Genomic DNA, 13,896 nt, shown 5'->3' on the forward strand with positions numbered 1-13,896 from the left:
TCTGACAACGATGAAGACGTCATCTAAAATTGAATTAATTGTAGTAGACTTCTTAGATAGTAGATTTCGCTACTTTTGGGCTCTTAAATTCACTAAACTCTATCGTTTGCTAAAAATACTGTTCCGATTCCACATTGGAGGTGAATGCCGCTCTAAGAATATTATAGTCAGCCTACAAAGTAGCTGAACAATTTCAAAACACGTTCTTCTTCTGAATTAAAAGCAGCTCTTTGAAATTAATTTTACTAAAGAAAACGATTGTTACACGAACACAAAAGTGTAAACGCGATTTGGAATTTTCAATGTGTTCAGCTACTTTTTTTAGCTGACTGTACTCACCACAAACAAGAATAAAGTCATGATCGGTGCTAAAAATCTGCAGTATACTCTGCGAGCATAAAACCTCTCGTATTTTCTGCTAGCCTGGTACTACGTCAGGATCATGAGACCGCGACGTGTATTCAACCGATCACAATAATAAAATAATAATATCAGCCCTGTATTATATACTGTCCCACTGTTGGACACGACACAGCTACGAAATTCCTACAGAGAATTTCTCAGGTATGCAGGTTTCCTTACGATGTTTTCCTTCACCGTTAAAGCGAGTAATACTTCACAAAGAATACACACATGATTTTTATAAAAGTCAGAGGTGTGTGCGCTTGGGATTTGAACCTGCGGACATTCGTCTCGGCAAAACCAACTAGGCTATCGCCGACCGATCACAATGATACGTTTTATACGCAAAGTATTATTAACTTGGCAGCTATCATGTTGACACACTTCTACAGGATATGAGGCGCTTGGATAGGATGTTTATACTTATGTATGTGATTTGCATTAAATATTGTTACGAATATAAATTAAATATTGCAGGCAGTTGCTGGATGCAGGACGCTTAGAGAGTACCGTCTGGTAATCTTTAGGAGAGGGCTATGTTCAGCAGTGGACTTAATATGGCCGATGATGATGATGATCTTTACTGGTGGTAAGCGAGTGGGGTCCAGATAGTATTAACAGGCGAGATGGTTGTCCCTAGTTGTTACAATTATGCCGGCCTGTTGACGGCAGATATACATTAGTAAACTGCATTAACATCACGTACAAGATGCTTCATCATCATCAGCCACATAAAGTCCACTGCTAAACTCCTCTAGAGATTTTTTTTATTTCTTTAAATGTCGAGACGAGCTTGTCGTTCGCCTGATGGTAAGCGATACGACCGCCCATAAACAGTAGACACACCATCCAACACCTTGAATTACAAAGTATTGTATGGTATTCCACTGCGCTCGCCATCCTGAGACATGAGATGTTAATTCTTTTTACGTCCAGTAGTTACACTGACTATAATGTCCTTCAAACCGGAACACAACAGTGAATACACACTGCTTGGCGGCAGAAAGAGACATTGCGGTGGTATCTACCCAGGCGGACTCTCACATATGAGAAACCTACCACCACTTCCAGCGACCTGCATCCAGTTGTACCTGCGATGCAAGAAGCTCGTGTTATCCGTAATCAAACCTGCTATATGTTGCATCCCTCTCAGTAGTAGAGGAGGCCCGTGCTCAGCAGTGGGCAAGTATATAATACAGGGCTGATATTATTATTATATATACCTGAGAAGTTCTCTATAGGAATTTAGAAGGTGTGTGAAGTCTACCAATCCGCACTAGGCCAGCGTGGTGGACTAAGGCCTAATCCCTCTCAGTAGTAGAGGAGGCCCGAGCTCAGCAGTGGGCAAGTATATAATACAGGGCTGATATTATTATTATATGTTGCATCACGCCGACTGTCTCTCCTTATACAGAGACGTTATAATAACCGATATGTTTATTCATTCGCCCCGTATCTCGTAGTCGGAACTTTATGCAACTGTTAGGTGGGTGGTGCATTGCGAACTGTTTGCTAATTTATATTTATATCGTTTTTCATTTACATTGTAAAAATGGTATCATAAATTAGAAAACACAATTATGCACGGTACCACATTTACATATTCTTAGAAATTTTCCTTTTTTTTACAAAAAAAGAAATAGAATCATGTGATGGATATTATTAAATATGTAGAAATAATATGACATAGAACGTTGTAATAGTAAGCCAGTGATATAGCTGTGAAAAAGTGCCCACTGATGGACGTGTCAACTAGGTATTCTATAATATTAAATTGATTGTATATTTAATATCTTGATTTAGTGGAATTATCTAGAGCATGGGCAACAATTAGGTCCAGTGTGGCGCCGCGCTGTTGTACTAAATCGAAATTCTCGTCAGAGATAAAATCACAGAAATACAGAAAAAAAATCAATAGTATTGTCACGTGATAACAATTCATAAACGTAATGTAAAATGAGTTTTCAAATTAACGGCATAGTAAAATTTTAAATAAAAACGGTATTTATCGCTTTTATGTCCAAAACCATGTCATGAGCGAAATATTGTCATTGCATCATATTGTTTGATATACAGCTCAAGATATGTTTCCGTATTTATCTCCCGCATTAAGACGTTCACCTTATCACCTATATTATGTACTTATTTATATGTTTGTAGTTTTGTTTACGTCATATCGCGTGTGTAACATTGTAAGCTTTATATCTGCATCACGTACAGACACAATAAAATATTGAACATATTGTTCGAACGTATCCTTATAAAGAAAAATTATTACTTTATTGAAACCGAATCGTTGAGGTGTTATGTCATGGTATTGTTTTGCAACTGTTGTTGAAATTGGCTGTATATTGCAGTATTTACTAGAAAGAGAATACATTTATTCTTTGTTTTTTAACTTTCATTTCAGCTGTATTGCATTGTTAATTTTTCACTAATTGAACCTACATTATACCTCAGTGATATAGACTAGTGGCGAAAGGTGATTTTTTTCTAAACGTAGCCCGAGAAAAAGAAATTGCCTTACCTATCATATCGCGGCTAATTTAACAGAAAACAAAAACTAAGACAAACGCAAATAAACCTAAAAGAGAAGCCGTTAGACATCGGGTTGTGTGGACGCTTCGTCACTGTGAGCTAGTATGAAGCAAAATATTGCACCGTTTCCAAGTGCAAGACATAGTCCTATTTACCTTTAATGTTTTTTTTCCCTATTTCCTACCGGCTTAGGAATCGGTCCCCTATTTCCCTTTCCTACCGGCTTAGGAATCGGTTTGTATGGACGCTTCGCCACTGATACAGAGTATATATTATCCCGGAAATTGCTTCCTTCATAAGTGAAGCCGCAAGCAGGAGTTGGTGTTATATTAAAGTGATAATTTACGAACATTAATCCACAAGTGTACACACAAGTATACACGTGTTATAATAACTTTCTCGCCGCTTTCATCGTCACTCGGAGCAGGATGCGAGCTAGACATCATTGTGTGCCACACCCTGTCCACCACTCGAAGGTGCGAGCGTGATGAATCATAAATCAACCCTGATATTAATGGGGGAATTCCAATAGGATAGTCTTGCAGATGAGAGGCTGTATAAATGATAACAAACTTGTTATCGTGTTAGATTTCTCGTATGTGAGAGTTTAGTTAGGTATCATCTATATGCGTACTTTAGTCGTCATTCGCTAAGTTCGGGGGTGTAGCTAGAGGAGGCATGGAAGGGCAGTTGCCTTCCCTGGAAATGATTGGGACTAACTGTAATAAATTTTCGCTTTGCCAATTTCGAGTTGAAAGCTGGCTACGCCTGACAGTAACGAAGCTTAGTAGTATTGAGATTTAATACTGTAATCGGGAATAACAGGACGTTTGAAAGAATATGTCTCAGGATGACGAGCGCAGTTCAGAGCCGCGCAATGTAGCTACTGTTTATGCGCCTACCGTCAGTCGAGTTACTTCCCGTTTCATAATTGAGTGTTTGTTATATTATGTTCAGTTCCTCAGTTTGTGATTGCCTCGATGGCGTTGTATTATGGTACGAGGTTCGGGTTCGATCCCCGGGTTGGGTAAAGTGATATTGTTTTTTTCTAATCAGTATCAGCTCGAAGTCTGGAATTTGTGTCCAATATGGCGATAGGCTAACCTCCTATTACACCATAGGAGGGAACATGCACGGCGAAATGTGGTGCTCAGGTTGCGTCCCTGTCTACGCCTTTGGTGATCAAATGCGTGAGTTGATTTAGAATCCGTAGTCTACTAGGAATAATGTAGTCGTAAAACTGCTCTTTTAAAGTTACGCGTAGATATGTACTATGCGCATCGATTTAAAATTTCTTATATTTTGGTCGTATAAAATACTTAATCTAAATGACGTATACCAGTTAACTTATAAATAAACGTATGGCAAGTGAATTATTATTATGGCAGCGCCGGCGCCAGTGGCTCAATTGTTAAATGAAATAACGATTCAATTCAATCGGTTCGGTGCCGCGCACTTGTCACTCGATTGTGGTCTCATGATTCATTGCTTGTACACATTGTGTGACTTGTTGAAGTTAATCAAGCTTGGAAGTCGATATGCGCGTCGTTTGTGGTCCGTGATAGGCTTGGACTGTGAGCTGTTCGGCTTTCGGTTCGATTTCCAGGTTGGTAAATATTTTGAGCGGGTTTTGTGGCTTTGTGAGCGGATTGGTGGCCTTAGATAATGTTGACGTGACTGGGGTTTGCATGTAAAAATCATCATCCTGTCTGCATTATGCATTTTTATCCACCGAAAATACGATATTATTAAAGATATATTTATAAAGGCTTTTATTATCTATAACATTTTCTTAAAATAAGTATTTTAAAGTAAAAAGATATTACGCGTAAAATAAATGTTTGACTCACAGCGCCATCTATTATTAGTCACAGTATACTCATCGTCACAGCGCCATCTATGAGATAATGTTGGAGTTATAATATATTACTTTCACTTTCGCGGCACGTGAATATATTTATTTTTAATTAATTATTATTGTTGTAAAAAAATGATTGTGCTTACATTCTTTTTTACTTTATTAGTTGTTTATTTAACTCGGTAACGTGACAGACTAATTGATTGAATAAAGAGGCAGATTGGGGTGGAATAAAATCGATTTGCAGTATGGGGTAAAAAAAACTGGAACTTTTTTTTCTAGTGTGCAAGCTTAAGATTTGTATAACAGGATAATAGTATTTTAAAACAACACTGTAATAAACTATCCTGTGACTAATTACAAGTATTTTCGCACGTTTATTTAAAAATGACCTCACAAATCTTAATCATGAATATTGAAACAAAAAAAAAATAATCAGCATTTTCATAATTCGGAAACGAGAGTGCTGACGTCAGTACAAGATCATAGTGACCTACAGGGCGGGTGTGGGCGCGAAGGCCGGCCGCCAGATGGCGTTGCCCACGCCGCGCCGCCCCCGCCGCTTGCGACACTAGCCGCTCGCTATACCATTAATAGCCATGTCCTGACCAGGTTTTTGGCTTAAGTTACGATACGGGAATTAAGTCATTTTGGTATGAGTTAATTGGTGGATTATGACAAGATATCGTTTTTGCGACATGCGTAAGAGTTGCAACGATCGTACATTATGACTAAGGTTAGGTAGAAGTAGAATTGCATGAGCCAAATTTTTTCTAAATTGAAATCGAATAAAAGTCGTAGACGAACAGTAACTTAGTAGACATAGAAAGTATATTGAAGGTTTCCGGGGATAAAACATCCACATTAAATATCTAAAGTCAGAGCCAAATTTATATTTCCCTTAAGCATATGTTGTTCAGGTTATTTTGCTCCGCATGTTCGGTGTACCAGTGACTATTTTACGGGAGTAAAAAAGGTTTTCGATTGCTACTTATAACATACTTTTATTTAACAGTTTGATGACTAAAAATGACGTTGGCCATATTTGCTCCGTCCACTAGACCGCTGCCTATATGGCTATTTACAAAACCAATATGGTTGAAAGTAATGATTTCTTATGTTTACGCGAATGTTAGACATTGTAATAAAACTATATTACGCACCGACTGTTCCGACGATAAACACCTTAGTCCCCGTGACTATGAAGGCTGCAGTCATCGAAACGTCGGGAGAAAATTAGAATAAAAAAAACGCGATAAAATCCGTAAAATAGTTTTGTTCATTGTCGAAAGTTCTAAACTACATTTAGTAATGCACTTAAAACTAATCAGCGTACTCCAGAAACTGTTCAATTAAACGCTCAAGTGATCTCTAGTGTCGACATAAAACAACACGATAAGTGATTGATTACAAATTGTACGCAATTGCAATAATTAGTTTAATTAATAGCAATTAGCTCTTTTTCCTCTATCTACGTTGGTCTTTTAATTTGAATCCCGTAGGAAATATGCAAGTCTGGGCAGCTTTTAGCTAATTGCTAAATTATTTAAATAAAATCAATCTTGATCCTTTGCTCTTTTTCTGTGTGGAAACATAAATTTGTCTTTATATTTTTTAGGTAATAGTATCATAGAGAAAGTTGTTGGAGTCTAGATATCTTTGGGAGAAGTAACCCTTAGTAATAATGACCATGAAACTTTGCTGCATGAAAACATATCTTTATTAAATAATAGTATCATAGGAAAAATTGTTGTAGTCTAGATATCTTTGAGAGGTAACCCATTCATTATGATCATGAAAATAACGTTGAAAGTTATAGAAGGCATATAATCTTATCTCCCATAAATATGTATTATATTCGCTCCTTAAATCATACAATTGTTTGGCGTATTAATAATTACGAAAGGACAAGTTTAAATGCCCTTTTATGACCTGTAAAGCGTCTCGGCATCGTAAACGTTCTCAGATATATAAATTTTATAAGACCGTACATTCGTGAAATATTTATTACCTTTTTTGCGGTGCCCTTATTGTTTTTTGGCCAGTGGTTGCGTTTTAATTGCTGTTATTCGTAGAATGTCCTTAAATAAATATACATTTCATGCAATTTATATTAATATGATACTGTAGAAAAGGATTGTGTATATAAGTGACAGAGATCATTTGCAGTTCCTATTTATTTTTAAAAAAAAAATCCAAACATGTTTAATTTTATACTTAATTTCTCAAAAGACGCCAATATTACACGGATTCTGGAAGCAATGGTGTAACTTGTCGGTCCAGCCTTTCATTTTAGATGACATAGTTTGGAGTGAAATCCTATCGGCTACTGTGGATTATTATACAGATAAAAAATCGTGTGACTCCATCTGTGATTTAATTTAATAGTATTCATGACTGACTCGGTAGCCTAGTTGTATTGCGCGGTAGGATACCGCTCTGAGATCGCGGAATCGAATACCAGGTTGGGAAAAGTGTTATTGGGTTTTTCTGCTCAGTATCTGCACGGAGTTTGGAATTTGCCCGATAGGAACACATGGCGAATAGTGGATGTCCTAAGTCCACTTGTACGTCTTCAGGAATAAAGACACGAAGAGTTTGTTCTTCATATTTATGAGGTGACCTATCTGTTCCTCTTTTAGGCGTGACCCGTACTGACCCCATCATGGGCAAAGTAATATAGGAACACACATTGCGAACAATGGAGCCCTGGCTTTACTTCTACTCCTTCAGGAATACAGGCATGATAAGTTTGTACTTTTTATTCATGAGGTGTCCTATCTGTTCCCCTTCAAGGCGTGACTCGTACCATCTACTTCACTGCCATTAATAGTAAATAACGTCCACCAACAAGATGCACGACGTAAGTCTTGTTAGGATCGATATTGACGGCCGACCTCTGATCGACTCATTAACCGTGCCACGACCATTGAAAGGTGAAGCCTGCAATTGATTGCCATTACGTTGATTTACTCGTTTTGCGGACCTTGCGATGCGCTGGGAACTTTGGTTATTTTTAGAATTGAAATAAGGGGAGTGATTTTTTATGGTTATATAATGGAAGGTACTGAGTTCTCATACATAAATCGTAATTTTTGTTGTTTTACGAGCACTTTAGTAAAATTACTATAATACAATAAGCAATAAAAAAATATAGATCGAACCCTTTTATAAATATTTTTATCTTAGAAAATGATAATGCCTAAAAACCAACAAACTAAGCTAGATATTTAGCGTAAGAATTGAATGTGTAGAAAAAAACCTTATTTACCAAGCTAGGTTATAGGTGTGTGAAGAGACAACAAAAAAAAAACAAAATGTCTCATTATTGTATGTATTTTTATTGATTGCAGTACGAAAGATATTCACACACTTTATCTTACATGCACACCTCTGGCAGACCATGTTGGTGAGTTCTTGCGAGATCGCCTTGCAGCCAAGCTTGCTTGTCGTTTACTCCGTTCGTAACTAGATGGCGCTGATAGCTTGTGCAAAGAAATATTTTGCTCAGCTGCGCTTGGCATCGCTTTACAACCCCGGTACAGAGATGGCGCTGTATTCAATTTGCGATTGCCTTATAAAATAATGTAGTTATGAAAATATTTTAAAGAAATCATTTTAACTTGATGTTTATAAATCAATTGCAATTATATAGTAAAATGATAAACGAATATAACTAAATAAAGAAAAGAATTAAGTTTACTCCTAGATTATTAAGTTAAGAATACCTAGTTGTTTCGTTACTATGTGGGAAACATTGTTTGTAATTTCACATGCTTTACGCAAGACGGCGACTGAGGTAAGTCTGGATCTTGAAGCTTTATTGCTGTATTATATGAAGAAATATACCTATATAGTTTCTAATTAGGTACTCCGTATTGTAGCCCCGTAGGCGTAGATTTGCAAATTGCATCATGCACATAAAAATCCTGAGTAATATTATATTATTAAATGTTAATAAAAAAACTTATCAAAATATTTATTTAGAATCTATCTTAGGTTTGTGTTGAATGTTTAGTATGGATGAGCTATGATCCTTAAAGGAAAAGAATAATAATTAAATTTAAAGTTATTGGGCTCCCGAATTTAATCCTTCTTATACTAAAACCTTTTCTGCACATAAATAATTTAATGTGTGAAATACAATCATTTCCGAACATAATAAATCAGATGACCTAAACTATCTTTTACTGCTCCGAAATAAGTGTTCTATTGAGTCCTTTCGTGTTGAGACTCTTCTGTAGTTTATATTTTACGGTACGGTATTCAGAGTAATTTCTTACCTAATGGATCTTGTTGATATCAGAGCTATTAGCTAAGATGCTTTCCTACAATCGTTGACGCTAATGTTATGTATGAGAATGACAACATAGCGCTACAATTGCTGTGATATGCTGGTGGTGGCATATATTTTATATCCGCCCGGAAAGCGACCACCGTACACAAGGACTTGAAACCCGCCATAGTGATCCACGTAAGTGTGTCGCGTTCCGAGATCAGTGTTACGGTATTGTGTCGGCTGTCGAGGGGTGATCATCTCTCGTCAGTCGACATTCTATTGGACCCCACTTCACTTATCATCAGCTGCAGTGGGGCCACTGCCATACACGTATAAAAATATATAAAGTTTTTGTACATGTTTGACTATTTCATGTCGCAGACACTTTTATAGTATTAATATGATAAATTAATTTAGAAAACTAAATTATATAAGTGGAATTTACAGTGCAGTGCCCGAATAAAAAAAGACTTATCGTTTATGTCATTCCTACAGATATTTTTTCTATTGGAGTCAACAATTGTAGAAAGGAATCTTGGCTATGGCCTTTGCTCTCATAACTGCAACACATTTTGCATCTGCAACTATTGGTACAATGCCTACAATTTCCATTCATTTACATGTAAGTATATATTTGCATTTAAAACTGAGCGGAGAGGGACAGGAAGGCTCTATTGAATTTAGAACTTTACTAGTCAGCGCTGGTTCAATTTTTGTTTGTACGGAAATTAGAGAGAAGAAAGTAAAATTATAAACTCCTTTTTACTTTTCCTAAGATCGTCTATATATCCTTCTGATTATATACTTTGTTCTACATAGAAATGATCTCTTCCGTTGCATATCCTTTGTCCGTGTTACATAACTTCCTTACTGCCAACCCCCTCATTACAAGGGCGTGAACATAACAGCATCCGACATTGACGTACGACCTTGGTAACACAAAATTATAATAATCATGAAACTCAGTACCCACGTACAAAATACTTGCGTTTTTTTTCTGCACCGATGCCTGTATGCGCACGCGCAACTACCAGTCACCTGTGAGCGACCGACAGAGCCGCGCGCGTCGCGTTCCGCCGACACAAACCAACGAATCGAAACTACGAACTAACAATACTAAAATTTTAAAACTTTTTGAAAAAGGAACGCAGTGCTGTGGTGGTACTAGTGTGTGTATTTTTTTTAGTGTAGTGACGTAACAGCGATTCGATACGCGATTTTTACCGATAAATATACCGGTGACAATAACGGTTATTATTGTTTTCAGTTTTTATCGATTTTTACGATGATGTTCCAGTTGGGTTAATTGATGATAATTTTAACGTGTCATGAGTCATTCAATAGACGGTATTGTTTAACGTGCGAATTGCAAGAGATGCTAATCTGTTTGAGCAATCTATTTGAAAAACAACTGAATGAAGCCATAAAGGTATATTTTACATACTGTTTGAGAATTAAGAGCTATTTGCTAAACCCGTAGTTAAATAAATAGAACATGGCACGATTATAATATTATAGAGGTAAATATAGGTACCGATATAAATTTCGATGAATTAACGATAAAAATATAAACAAAGACTATTGAATAATATATATGGTGTAAATGAGAAAAAGTTGCTGTTATTAGTATTTACCTATGTTGAACATTATTTCCATTTGGGGTACTCTTCATGAGATTCCTTTTATTTATAATTTCTTTATAATTTTGTGGATAAAAATCCCGGTTTATATTTTCGCGGAATAAAATAGAACTTATATTTTAGTTAGACCTCTAGCAATACATCGGTGAGAACTTCATTCAATTCCATGCAGTAGTTTTAGCGTGATGCAAATACGAACAAACAGACCGATAAAAATTATAAAAACTGTTGTTTTGACTTCTGTTGTCCTAATAAATTTCCCTCACATTAGTTTTTCTTCAATATTTATAATTTACGGACATTGGCCTGTTACAATTTTATTATTAAGTAAAAAGATAACTTTCATTGAAAATTTTGCAATAGCTCGCCATCTCTAACACATACTTCCTAAGCCCTAAAGCTGGTTCTTATAGGAAAGTCTCTTCCATATCAAAGTTACATTACCATTCAGAAAGTGGTCTATCAAAATTATTTTATCGATAAATAATTTACCAAGGTTTTGGTCTTTGACTCATCGATATATCTCCAAGAGTTGATCTCTATTACCATTTTTAGATCTAAATGAATGCAAAACAATTGCTTAAAAAAACAGAGATGCTTTCTTGCAATTTTTTAATTAAAATTCAAAATTTATTGCACTCCACAATCATTTCATACATAAGATGTTACATTTTAATACTAGTGATATAATCGTGGACCCTGTCGGTCACGGCAAACTTTCAAGAGAGGGAGAAACTATATAATTAAGCACTTATATTAGGTTGATACAGCTGATAATGAAATTAATTAAAGATAGTGCATAAACCTCAAGACCTACCCAATTTTATGTCATGTTTTACGAATGACATCACACACGTCAATAATCGGATTGTTTTGTCAAAAATACACGATATATTTAGTAAGTTGATAGAGATAATCTCTTATATCAGTTGCAAGTTACAAGGGTACGTGATAACTGATGCATTTTATCAGTTTGATAATGTTATACCAATTGATCTTTGATGATGCATTGTTTTTTGCATATTTGGAAACCTTGGAGGGCTGACGGAATTGGAAATTATCTTGTGATGTGTAGGGTTACTTTGGAGGTATTGGAAATTACAAGGATGATGTGATCTTGTAATCTTTCCTAATTAGTTGCTCCTCGGTAGAAGAAAGGATGAGCCATGGCTTTATTTCAGTCTCAGGTCTCTACCTAATTTTATTTTTCATATTTTTAGTAGAAATGCTTTATTTTGTTATAAGTGATCATCGCCCATTCAAATTCTGAATTTCGAATGCATGTCAATCGTAAGTGCATTTAACAATGAAGAAGGAAAGGCCTCCGATAATTAGAAATCTTAAAATTACAATTAACCAATATTATTGTAATGGGGATCAACAATTCCTTGGTCGATTGCGAAACAGCGCTTGCAGGTTATAAAGTTATTGTTGATATATTTAATTCGTGCCGCCCTCATTAGATGGTGTTGTCAATTATACAAATATCAACACCCCATATAAGGAGCCAAGGTTTGCTCGTGGGTGTCACCATTGAATTCCTACCACCGCCCCCGCGGTAAATTGTGCCTTCGCCTACGTCAAAAAAAAATAATTATGTATTCCTTTTGTTTTTTTATTGGATAATGAGAGGCCTGAGATAGTAGGCGATATAGCGCAACATGAACAAATTAGTATTTAAGACAGTCTATTTTGATAAGCATCCCCATGGTTATAGAAGAAATATAGTCAATGCCTAGGAAATACAAGACTTCACAATATGTCAAGGTGATAAAAGTAGTGCTATGCACTGAGCAGTTTTAGAATTCTAAGATGGAAACCTTTCATAATTGAAATTAGGGAGCCTTCTTTTGATATGGGATCAGAAGTCAGGGATGCGTGTGTAACTCTGGTGTAGCTAATATTCACTTATGATCCTGGCTAATAAGCATTAAAATCTAGAGAACGAGACGGGGTCGTCAATTCGCATTTCTAACGTAATTCTAGTAGTCAAAGCTAAACAAGTCGATTTGCAGTCCAAACGAACTTCTTATGCAAATATGTTCAATTAGCACATGGTTGTACAACTTACTACTTGTAATGACTGAGATGCGTTTGCTCGAGGCAAGTGCCTTGTTACGTTATCTGTCTTGGACAGGACAAGAGTAGTTTTATTTTTACTGAATTTAGTAGTAGAACAATATATGAGTATAATATCGATGACCGGATTTGGCGTTGTATCCTTATTCTTATTATTGTGGGAGCCCGTATTATTAAAGTAAAGGACTATAAAGCTTCATTAGAAATTAGACTTAGTGTTACTATTAATACGAGTCATAAAAGAAGTAAATAACTGTTGAAATGTCGATTTGTATTTAACGTTTAACGCCATACGCATAAATCCAGAGAGCAGACCACCCAATGAAGGTTATGATTTTGTTCAGGGTGGCATAAAGTCACGTCATAATATTATTTTATACATATTTTCCTTTCACATTAAAGATTCACTCATTCCTGGAATATACTAGTATATACTTAATTAAGTCAAAAACAACCACCTATGTATATACCTGCATTGTTATGAACACAGGTGTATCGCAGTGATGTCAGCCATAAGCATACATATATAGATACGCTGCGTACGATCATGTAGGTCAAGTTCAATGTATGTTTTCAACTTTGTATATATAGAAGTTTATGAAGTAATCGATATTGTATTGTCAATGTTAATAGAGTTAATATCGATTATGTTTACTGATTGAGATGTAAAGAGAGTTAGTATTGATGATACTATTTGTGTAGCAGGTGAAAAACGTGGTAAAATATGTAGAATTAATGAGATAACTTCTTGGGAAAAGCTTGTTTAATCCAAAAGATTTCCATGGTCATGTATAGATATTGTATAATTTCAATTTAAAAGTAAATAGACAGTAAGGATTCTAAGTTCGTAAAATTATGTTGTAATGAATTAAAAAATTAATTAACCATTCAAAAACCACGTAGATGTTTATGGAACCTATCATTGTTTGAATTAGTAACTTTCTCGTTACAAAAAAACTAGCTAATACATTCCCGTCTACTAACTAGTTTAGTCTTCCAACCTTCTGCAAAAAGTTTACTGCATCACCTATCATTATGTGATAGACAAACTCTTTACTTAGTTTATAAGTAGAGCCGACGTCCGCCGGAAGGGCCTCGCC

General features: G+C 35.8%; 1 protein-coding gene across 23 annotated transcripts in view; it reads left to right on the forward strand.

The window, feature by feature from the left end:
* LOC115452387 (dystonin) overlaps window positions 1–13,896 on the forward strand; it is a 245,921-nt gene that overhangs the window by 57,789 nt on the left and 174,236 nt on the right. For 16 of the 23 annotated variants that reach the window (XM_037440481.1, XM_037440457.1, XM_037440494.1 and 13 more), the window contains exon 1: window positions 10,108–10,246. The exons of 2 other annotated variants lie outside the window; for them this stretch is intronic. The gene's annotated coding sequence lies outside the window, so the exon portion shown is untranslated. Of the gene's footprint in view, window positions 1–10,107; window positions 10,328–13,896 lie in introns of those variants that run through there. 5 more of the 23 variants (XM_037440542.1, XM_037440548.1, XM_037440458.1 and 2 more) reach the window with 4 other exon arrangements.

The sequence above is a fragment of the Manduca sexta genome, chromosome 4 (assembly GCF_014839805.1).
Source record: "Manduca sexta isolate Smith_Timp_Sample1 chromosome 4, JHU_Msex_v1.0, whole genome shotgun sequence".
NCBI classification, from domain to species: Eukaryota; Metazoa; Arthropoda; class Insecta; order Lepidoptera; family Sphingidae; genus Manduca; species Manduca sexta.